The sequence below is a fragment of the Mustelus asterias genome, unplaced genomic scaffold (assembly GCF_964213995.1).
Source record: "Mustelus asterias unplaced genomic scaffold, sMusAst1.hap1.1 HAP1_SCAFFOLD_184, whole genome shotgun sequence".
Taxonomy (NCBI): domain Eukaryota; kingdom Metazoa; phylum Chordata; class Chondrichthyes; order Carcharhiniformes; family Triakidae; genus Mustelus; species Mustelus asterias.
In genome coordinates, this window is record NW_027590182.1 from 147,120 (window position 1) to 158,709 (window position 11,590).

Consider the following 11,590-nt stretch of genomic DNA (forward strand, 5'->3'; position numbering starts at 1 on the left):
GGGGAGCTGGTGAAAAACTGAGTTGTACCCCAACATCAGCCATAACAAGCTTTTTTATTCAAATAACCAAGAACTTTAAGTAAACAAGTAAAACATGTTAATTAAGGTACTGCCCTTCATTGACTGGAAAGTGCTTTGTGACGTCCGCTGGTCGGGATAGGTTCTATATAAATGCAAATATTTCATGATCTTCAATCCTAGTCCTCTGTTACTGAGCCCAGTCAGTGGGAACAGTCTGTCCCTCCCTGCTCTATCAAACGGCCGTTTTCCATGTTAGAAGGGATGAACCATTACACCACAACAACACTGTGGGGTAAAATAATAAAATATACATGTTTAGATTTGTAAACGATGCCATCATTTGGTCTTTCTGTGTCAGGTTTGGTGAAAATTGAATTGGCGTCTAACTTGCAGCCAACACGCTGTCACCCTGATTTAGGATGCCATGTAAGCTTCAGTTGCGTCAGTCTATGTGGCGCAATTGGTTAGCGCGTTCGGCTATTAACCGAAAGGTTGATGGTTCGAGACCATCCAGGGACGGGGCTTTCACTTTTTATTCCTCTCCATCTGCTTTCATTGTCTCTCGGTTTTTGAGTGTCACTGAGTCCTTGGGCAACACTAAAAAAACCCTATCGTGTGTTTCTGCCTCTACTGTTAGCCGACGTTAGTTTATTGAACATTTATTTCCAACATCTTATTCGTAACAATTTATATATTTCAAATATTATTAAACTCAATAACTGAACTCGAAACTTTAACCCATGTTTGATCTTGGGTTTCCATTTTCCTGCACACTCCCCTTCTTTCTCAGATTTCTCAGGAATCCGTCTGTCGCAACCTGAAATGTGTTCAATCAGGAAAATACACAGCAAGTCGGCAAAGATCAGTGGAATGAGGACTGAGTTAAACTTTCACCAGAATGCTGTTTTTATAATTGCAAAGTCCTGAGATTTAGAGCAGATAGTTCACATGGAAAAGGGCTGTTTGATAGAGCAGATAGGGACACACTGTTTCCACTGACGAGGGTCAGTAACCAAAGCATTGGGATTAAAGATAATTAATGAAAGACCGACTTGTATTTATGTCGCGCCTTTCCCGGTTGCTGGACGTCACAAAGCGCTGTGCAGCCAATGGAAGACAGTTCCAATTGAAAAAAAAGTATCAGCTCGACAAGGAAAAGTGCATTCCGATTTGAACCGAGGACCCTTTAGATCTGCAGTCAAATGCGCTACCGCTGAGCTACACCCCCTCAGTCGCAAGCTGGTTCACGGGATCCAGCATATTCTTATTAAGTGTGGAGGGGGATCGAGTGGTCAGACTGCATCCCGCTTTGTCTCAGAGTTACTGGTTTCTGAGTGAAGTCGGAAAGCTTAGTGTTTAAGTTAGCGAGATGTTTTCTTGTCATTTGGCTGAGATTTGGATCCAGGTCGAGGAGATATTTGTGTCAACCTAATCGATAATATCTACCCCATTGTCATACAGATTTGTATCCCCATCTCTATTGGCAGCGCTTTGCAGCCTATCACGGTCTTTCACTATCTGTGTTTATTCTTAAACTGTTGCCCGTGTGACATTTCCAATTCAGACACAGAATTATAGATCTAACTGCACTGCTTCTGACAGAGCTGTTTTCGATCAGGAAGCAATTCAGGTTTGTTGAACGGATTATGAAAAACTTTAAATCTTAGCATATCGAAGCCGATCTATGACTCTGAAAGCGCCGAATCCTAACCACTGGACCACCAGAATTTCATCTTCCTGATTCTCCCAGAAACTGAGTACAGGAATATGCACAGTGCCAATTACTCACGGTTGCACTCACCTTCCAATCTTGTGCACGTTGTTCAGCTTTGAAGTTGTTCATATTTTCACATTAGCTTCCAGTGTGATGAAAGCGGAGCTGTGATAAGCTGAATCGTTTCAACAGATTTACTACATTAAGGTTTATAACAAACATTACTCTTTGAATGTGGTGAGCTACAGTGAAATTTAATGCAGCAGAAGGTAACTCACTCATTTTGACAGGGGGTGCCAGCAATTGCAATGTAAATGTGATGTCGAGATACGGACGTTGGACTGGGATGGGCACAATAAGAAGACTCACAGCATCATGTTATAGTCCAACTGGTTCAATTGCTCCGATAATAAAATAAATTTGCTTCATTTTATTAACGCCCCAAAAGCTCTTGATTCCAAATCGATCCGGTGTTGTGAGACTTCTTAATGTAAATATTAATTGTTGTGGGTAATTGACAGGATTGTGGATTGGGGCAGATTTTTCCTCCCTGCTGTTCAACCTGCCACAAGTATCGCTCCCGTTTTGGATCAGGAAGTAATACCCACTCTCCTTAATTCATGTGGTGCACGAGAGCAATGAATCATCATTCCCTGACCGGGAATTGAACCCAGACGATGGCGCTGAAGGCGGCGAATTCGAACGACTAGACCAACAAGGAAATTGAGGTGGCCGGAGCATTATTGAGCAAGTGTGCGTGCGTGGGTGTGTGCGTGTGGTTTAGGAGAAAGGTATCGTGCTCTCGGTCAATCGCTGATGAATGAAGCCGTCGACCTCTTTATCGCTGAGCTTTTTGTGTTCTTGAGCAATCGTCCTCTGGAGCTGATGCAATGAGGCCAGGAGAGTAACTCACTGCACCGTTTGCAATGTGATTGCGGTGCGATTTGCTGAAAGCTGTTAATTTTATAAAAATCATCTTTTTGCGAATTGTAAATCAAATGCCCTTCAGTGCCCGGTAAGAATTCTCACCAGCTAAAAGTGCAACAGATTTATTTGGAATCTCTAGCTTTCGGAGCGCAGCTCCTTCATCACTCACACTGAGCATTCACCACATTTTTCTGTCTTTGAATGAACGCAATCGATATCTCATCAATTCCCCGGTATCCTGAGTCGCTGACACTGATTTCCACAGTACACTGCTTTAAATCTTATTTTTTCAATGTGAAATTAAGCGGTTTGTTCCATGTGAAGGATTTACACTTATACCCTTCGGGGATGATGGTGACGTAGTGGTAAAATCAGTGGAGTATGGGTCCTGTGGCCCAGGCTCACAGGTCCCGATCCCACCACAATCTAGAACTGAAACGGAAGTGAAAGCTCGTCTCATTAATGAAGCTTGTTTTCTGATTGTCATGAAAACTCATCTGGACCTTTTGCAGAAGGAAATCTGCCATCCTTCACCTTTCTGGTATCATTGGACTCCAAACCCAAGGCAATGTGATTGACTCTTAACTGCCCTCTGAAATGGCCCAGCAAAATACTCAGTTCAGTGGGAAATAGGGGTGAATAACAAATGCTGGCATTGACAATGAAATATATATTGCATTCGCAGCATTTTATGAAATGATTAATTCTCATTTTGTTTCATTTCATGTCAAATAGGGTGACATATTCTGGTGTCTCATTATTTAAAACCGCAGCCCTTTAACTGTTCAAACAGGTAAGATTCAGTCAGAGAAAAGTGATCCACTGTGATCCCAAACAAGGTATTGTAGTTGCTGCAAATCCCACCTCAAGACAGAAAATCTTAGAAGCACGCATCAACTTCAACAGCTTCTGTGGAGAGGGAAAGAGAGTGAATGATTCAGGTTGCTGATCTTTGACCCTAACTGGAAGAAATTGGTGATTTAATGGTTTACAAACACTCACAGAATCAAGGAAAATAGAAAGGGAGAGGAGGAAAGAACCGATGGCCTTTTGATAGGATGGAAGGCTGGAGTGATTGAATTACAATGGAGATGATTATTGTTCCCACTGACACAATCGCGCCGATCTGGTTTTGAATCTCACAATAAATGAGAACAAAACCTCTCGCTGAGTTCAGCGCTAAACTCCCCGCCTTCCAGTGAACAGGAGGCAGTTTTCAGTCACAAACCCACAACTGTGAGATAAACAACGTCGAAAGGAGAAAGACTCAGTTTGAGCGGTGACACTTCTGGAGGAACGAAGATCGGGAATTCACCCAAGAATGGGGAAAATGACTCCCAACGTGAGGCTCGAACCCACAGTCCTGTCATTAAGAGTCATATGCTCTACCGACTGAGCTCGCCAAGCACATGGATCAGGTTGGTTTCCATAACCTAAAATGTATGGAGACAAAAATTGTTTTTCCAACTGGTGTCGATGCTTGCTCTGATTTCAAAGTTTACAATGAATCGACCTACAGAATCCTCAAGGTTCCTATCCCTTCCTCTCAATCATCAATTACATCATTCACATCTTGCAATGCTCAGCTTCACCTCTCCCAAACATTCCAAAATCCTCTTAAACAATTCACCTTTTTTTTTGTTCATAATAAACTAGCCAGGGTTGGGGGGAACAGCCTCTCAGCATGTACACTGTCAAACTGTTTCCCAGTTTCAGACTTTTCAATAAGATCACCTCTGATTATTCTAAACTCCAGAGCGAACAGACTCATCCCACTGAATCTCTGCTACCAGGAGAAACGCAGAAATCAATTCAGTGAAGCTCGGATGCACAGAGACAGCGAATGAATGAAGACAGCAAGGATCAAAATCGGTCAACGTAATAAAAACACAGTCAGAGATACTGACAGATTCTGAGGGAGATATATAGAGACAATGAAAAACAGGAATAGCGAGTGGGGTACACATCCACAACTCATGAATGAATAACAATATACACACAGCCAGCTGCCTGAACCAACAAACATGGGGTCCTTTAAACTGGTGACCAGAGATCAAGTGAGTGGCCACAAGTATATTCACCTTTTAATGTCTTGATTTAATTGTGTGAGTGTTGTGTTGATAGATTGCCTGCACTGTGTGCTCAGGTTCTCAAACCATATCCCACGTAAACCAATCCCACCGCTTGCACTGCAAATACATTTACAAAACCTTTGAATTGTCCAATACGAAACGACAGCTGAATGAGAGCTCTCGCTCGGCCTTTGAACCCGGGATATCTCGCAAGTTGATGATGTCAACATCCTCAGCCCGAATCATACCCTTCGGCTGGGGAAGTTGTGCAATGAAAATATTTCCATTGCCATTCAAAGCTGCACAGATTTCTGCAGTGAAAGGTGAAAATGCTGGAAAAACTCAGGAAGTCAGACAGCTTGTGTACATAGGAAAACAAATCTCATATTTTAGCTCCATAATCTTTGTTTACTACGGGGCATGGTAAGAAATGTAGGAAGTTTTAAACAAGTGTTATCCAGCAGCATAACAAGAGGGGAGAACTCTGGCCGGGTGTAAATCAGGAGAGCTTAACTGAGGGAAACAAAGAATTTTAAAGTAATTACACCACAGAATGGGGCCATTCCCAAGTCCTTTACAGGACGCAGTTGTGTTGTGGATGAAGGGGAACCTGTGGATGTAATGTACGTAGATTACATTGGAGCCACAGTGATGAGTTGGTGGGTTTTGAAAATTGAAAGTTACACTTAGGAAATAGAATTAGGAGCAGAAGTGGGCAAATTCAGTGCTTCGAGCCTGAACCATCATGCAATCAGTTCATGACTGGTCTCAAATCCACCTCCCTATCTGTTCCAATATCCCCTCATCCCTTTTATTATTAGGAATATATCTGTCCCCTCCTTGAAAACACTTAAAGATTCAGACTCCACCGCGCTATGGGGAAATGCATTCCACAAATTCACGACCCTCTGCGAGAAGTAGTTCCTCCTCATCTCAGTTTTAAATCGACCGCCTCTCAACCTATATATTTGACCTGTTGTTCTCCATTGCCCCATGAGAAGAAACATTTCGTCAACGTTCAATCTATCAATTATTTTTAGAATTTTATATACCCCGATCACTTCAGCATGTTGTGGGACTATTTTACCTCACTTTCGGTTTCAATTTAAACTGCCCAGCGAACTCATTCGATGTTATCATTAGCTGAAGCAGTCCATGTTCCATCCAAACTGGACATATTAAGAGGTGTATGGTAAGTCAATTTGAAAAACACATTTCACCCGTGACCCTGAATGTCCAGTGGGTTGTGTTCAGCACGACCCCAGTGTTGTTTGGTTTCAATTCCCGCTCAGGAAACGATTATATTTTGCTCTCGGCAAACTATTAAAAATAAAAGCAGATCTCCTAATATCAACCGAGTGAGGTTTGCATGTCTACATCACAGCTGGAAAGGTCACATTTGCAACAGGTCAAGAACAAATATAGTAGCAGAAAGACAGTGATAGGCTGCAAAGCGCTGACGATAGAGATGGTGATGTCAGCTAACATATGGATGGTAAATCGGTCAGATTTTAGCGTTCACACTGAATTATTAAACCTTTCCCTCACTCTGCAACGACAATATTTGAAAAGGTTTCTGTCCAGTTTTGAACCGTCGGAAGCGAAAGTAATAACTGTGCGTGGAATGTCTGTTGTCTGTTGTAATGGACCCAATACATCACTGTGGTGCATACAGAAGGTGCCATTTTGCGGTAGAGACTTGCTTGTGGTGAATGTGATCTGGCGCGAAAATTAAAATAACAAAAGCAGCGTGGATAAGGAAAAACTGTAAAATAGGCTAGTCAGACTCGTCAAGAATAACGAGGTGCTTCTGCTGTTGCACGGGGTTAGTTGAGACCACATGTTGAATATTCTCTGCAGATGTGACAGTCAATTTTAAAAAGGGACGTGCTTGCATTGGAAACGGTAAAGAGAAGATTCACCAGATTGCTCCCTGGGGTGAGGGAGTTGTCCTGTGATGAAAATCTCTGGAGTTTAGAAGAATAAGAGGCGATCTCAGTAAACCTACACAGCTCTGATTAGGTTTGATGGGATGGAGGCTGAGAGATAGCTTTTTTTTCTGTTGGTCGGGGAATCTAACCCACTGTGGCACAGATAAGGGGCTGATCATTTCGGGCTAAGATAAGGAGAAATTACTTTCCTCAAAGGGCTGAGAATCTTTGGCATTCTCTGTACCTGACAGTTATGTATGCCCCATCATCGAGCACATTTAAGGTTGGATAAACAGGTTTCTGGTCTCTTGGGGAATTCAGGGATATGGGGAGATTCTGGAAAAACTGAGTTGTAGCCCAAGATCAATCAAGATGGTATTGAATAGCGGAACAGTCCCGATGGACTGAGTGGTCTGCTTCTTCTCCTATTATTCATGATATAATAAAAGCAGAAAGTGCTGAAAGATCTCAACAGGACTTGCAACAAATGTGGAGCAAGATATAGAATTAAGTTTCCGAGTCCAATATGACTCTTTGCAAACCAGTAACTGATTGCGAGTTACAGCAATTAGCACAGCATCGAGAATGGGAATTGAATTGGATCCAGGCAGTGAAACGCTGAATTTAAACTGCCGCAGGATTTCTGTTGGAAAATTGTTCAGGAAAGTTGCTGCAACTGAAAGGGAGGAGGTTTGAGAGCATTCTGCGCCAAATCGACCTCCTCTATTACTGTTTCAACTTATGTTCCCAATATTGATATACTTTGTGTCCTTCTGCATCAGGGAAATACTGTCCAAACTTTGCCAGTCTTGCTGATATTCACTAAGTTGTCATACAAATCGATCGATGAATATTCATTTCAATTAAAACGAGGTATATTAGATCATGCTGCTGTATATTTCCAACCTATTAGAAATCTGGGACTCACAGTAACTGATAGAAATTGATGCTGTAGTTGTAGATATAGAACTGGAACGCACCATCACACCGAGTGAATCCACTGTCTGTTTAAATGTTGATCAGTGAAAATTTCAATCATCCACTGCTGTGTAACACACGGCCACTGAGTCAATATGCAACAGCCAGTCAAAAAAAGCCTGTATCAGTCAATCTTTCTCGCAACTTTCAAACATGTTGTTATTCTCTGTACCATTTGCCTTGAGGTATATGAATAAGTGAACGCAGTTTGTGATGGTAAAAAAATGTGTTCACCCCTTCTGGGAACTGAATCACATTGGTGCACAGAGGAACACATACAGACACAGAGAGTCACAGAGGGCTGACGAGACACAAACATCCTTAGATCAAGGATGTCACCAACTGGGTTCAGTTTTCTTCCATTTCTGGCTGGGGTTCTGATGAATTCTAGCTGATGAACAGAAATGAAGGAATGCGAAGTGAAGTAGGAAAAACAGATGGGAATATTTGAAAGATTTTGATTCCATTGAACGAATAATTAATTCTGCAGTCACCTAAAGGAATGAATGCTGAGCAGTGCATTGGGTGAGATTCAAATCTCTGTGAGTTAACAATAATTTCAAATGCCGCTTGGCCATCGCTGCAACCGGTGTCAATGTGTCCATTGAATCATTGAATAGTGACAGCAACAAAAGTGAACATTCTGTTCCAGAAGGTCACGCTGCACCTTTCATCCCTGCTTTTTCTTCCTTACAAAATGCCATTTGCTGAAAAGACAAACGAGCTGCACTTTTTGGCAGTGGTGGGATTTGAACCCACAGAAATTCAGATATTGAAGCTTAAATTTAGTAATTAAGACCATGCGGGGCTCCACTAACAATCGAAGGTAACTATTGCTCGGAGTAATGCCGGCAACGGGTTAGAATATAATTGAGATTTTGGATGGAACATTTCGCCCCTCAAGCCCCTCACAATATTTTGGAATCATAGCCAAGCTGTTGTTTTCCATCTGTTACATTTCCGACTTTTCCAGCTTTGATGAAAGATCCAGCTGCAAGATTAGCTTTGTTTCTCACTCCACAGACGCTGCCAGGTCTGGTTCCATTCAATGAGGGATTGCATTTCACGGTGTCAGTTCACACAGCAATACAACCGAATTACTCTCTGGCTGGGAACTCAATCCTGTCCACAGTGATGAAAGTGCCGAATCCAAACCACTGGTCCAGCAGGGAAGCTGACAGTGACTTTCCCAATCAGCGGATCATCGTCATTTTAGCCATTATCTTCCTCCTCTTCCGTCATACAATCGACAGGTTCCTCATTTTTAAAAAAATACGCTGTTTATTTCCACATTTGTCACCTGCCATCGAGTCCATGGTCGTGAAAACGATGACTTTGCACCATTGGAACACCCGAGTTCCGCCATCACCAGCTCAATGCTCCTTTGTCCATCAGTCCTTGTGTCAAATAATACATCCTCCTTTGTTTTCTGTGCCGATCCTTACCGTCTGTCCTTTTTAAGGAGTGACCCCTGACTTCACAATGAGAAAATGCATGGGAAACCCATCAGACTAATTAAAATGTGCAAATATATGAATAAAATAACTTTTCCCTCAGTCTGCAATGAAAATGATTTGGAAAAGAAAATCTGCCCAGTTTCATACCGTGGGAGGCGGACGCGATAACTGTCGTAGAATTATTCCTGTAATTGGCTGAACACTTCTCTGAAGCGGAAGGTGCCATTTTGCAGGAGAAGTTCGTGGTGCAAGTGGTCTGGCGTGGAAATTGAAATAACAAAAGGATCGTGGGCAAAGCAAATTGCAAAACACGCTGCAACCTGTTGGTCTGGTGGTTAGAATTTGAAACTTTCACTGCTGTTTTGATTGCAGGTCAGGAAATGAAGATTTATTGCTCTCCTCCAAGCCGTGAAAACAAATATCAGTTATTTCCCGGCAGAACGCACAAATCCCAGTCTCGCCTTGTGTCCTGTCCTTTCTCAAGTGAAGACCCTGAGCAAATTCAACAGGAAGCCATATTGTCCTTTCTGGGAGCTAGACGAGGTTAAGGACAGTTTAAATGGAGCCGGCCCTTCACTGCAGCTCATTGTGTTTCTGGCTGGAGATGAGTTTTGTTTGCTACGCATTTCAGGATCATCTGATTCGGTTACGATTTAGTCAGGGCCCATCCCAACTCCACGGATTTTGATATATTTCAGTATTAATGCAATGAAATTACATGATTATCAAGTCTTGCCGCGTGGTAGCGTGGCCGAGCGGTCTAAGGCACTGGATTTAGGCTCCAGTCTTTCTCGAGGCGTGGGTTCGAATCCCACCGCTGCCAGAGTTGACGGAAGTTTTTGTCCTTGGAGCTGAAGTCCAACAGCTCGGGTTGAACGGAGGAATCTGAGCGGTGTCGTTTTTGACAGACGGCCTTGTAAGAACAGGATATTGCGCTTGACTCATGGATGGACAGTTCCGACACGCCACAGCAAAAAAGCGCACCGACCTCCTCAGAAGACAAGTACGGGACACGGCCGTCAGAGTGCCCTTCCTCCTCCAGTACGTCCCCAGAGTGCAGAAGCCAAGACATCTTCGGAGTGGAGAAACTATGACATCTTCTTCGGAGCCTTCAGCGTACAATCGATGAAGACGAATATCACGCGAAGGCCATCTCCACGCCCCCACTACTTGCCTTCAAAAAACAGAGCAACCTCAAACAGACCATTGTTCGCAGAAAACTACCCAGCCTGCAAGAGAACAGCGACCAGGACACCACACAACCCTGCCACGGCAACCTCTGCAACATGTGTTGGATCATCGACCCGGATGCCACCATCACACGTGAGAACAGAATCCACCAGCGAGACGATACATACACATGCAACTCGGCCAACGTTGTCTACCTCATACGCTGCAGGAAAGGATATCCCGAAGCATGGTACATCGCCGAGACTATGCAGACGCTACGACAACAGAAGAATGGACACCGCTCGACAATCACCCGGTAAGAGTATTCCCTTCCTGTCGGGGAACGCTTAAGCAGTCAAGGGCATTCAACCACCGATCTTCAGGTAAGCGTTCTTCAAGGCGGCATCCAAGACGCACGACAACGCAGAATCGCTGAGCAGAAACTGATAACCAATTTCCATACACGAGAACGGCCTCAACCGGGACCTTGGGTTCATGTCACACGACTTGTCACCCTCACCATTTGGCCTGGGCTTGCAATATCCTACCAACTGGCCTGGCTTGAGCCAATTCACACCGCTTTAACCTGTCATTGTCCCCCTCTCCACTCGCATTGTCTGTACCTGTAAAGACTTGATTCACTGTTAAGACACGCATTCCAACCATTGTTTTGCAATTGAGTCTGTGTCTTTCTATGCCCTGTTTCTAAACCCAACTCTCCACTCACCTGATGAAGGAGCAGTACTCCGCAAGCTCGTGCTACCAGGTAAACTGATTGGACTTTAACCTGGTGTTGTGAGGCTTCTTACTGTGAGGGAGATCAACAATGATTTTACTGAATGGCGGAACAGGCCCTAATGAAGGAGCAAATGGTCCATTGCAACACCTCTTCCCTATTCTCTGATGTTCTTCTGTTCAGCTCATTGTTTTGAGAACAGATTCAAATGGTTCCTGCTCCTCTCTCTGACGTCATGAATTGGAGAATGAAGACACTCGGAGCTGATTGGGTGAAATGTAGGATAAAGGAGCTGTGAGCTGATTGGGTGTCTCCTGCTGGAAAGGAATGAACCTCTCACCATTGGGGCCGGATATTACTCAACATCTTCTGAACTCGGAACTGAAACAATTGAGTTTTAATTCATTGAGTTCCCTGAGACATTTGCTGGAGGAACGCTTTTTTAAGTTGGAAGTACAAGTTAAGTTGATACATCAGGTTGAAAGTAACGAATGTGCTCTTGTATTAAGTGGCATGGGTTCTCAATCTAACCATGTGAACCTGCAGCAACACAGTGGAGTTGAGCATTGTCGGCAGGCCGAATG

At 43.5% G+C, this 11,590-nt stretch overlaps 2 non-coding genes across 2 annotated transcripts; both read left to right on the plus strand.

Moving 5' to 3' along the window:
* The first annotated feature begins 466 nt into the window (after positions 1–466).
* trnan-auu (transfer RNA asparagine (anticodon AUU)) lies at positions 467–540 on the plus strand. The gene has a single exon. It is a non-coding gene; the product is annotated as a tRNA-Asn (tRNA).
* Positions 541–9,841: 9,301 nt separating this feature from the next.
* On the plus strand, positions 9,842–9,923 carry trnal-uag (transfer RNA leucine (anticodon UAG)). The gene has a single exon. It is a non-coding gene; the product is annotated as a tRNA-Leu (tRNA).
* Positions 9,924–11,590: the final 1,667 nt, after the last annotated feature.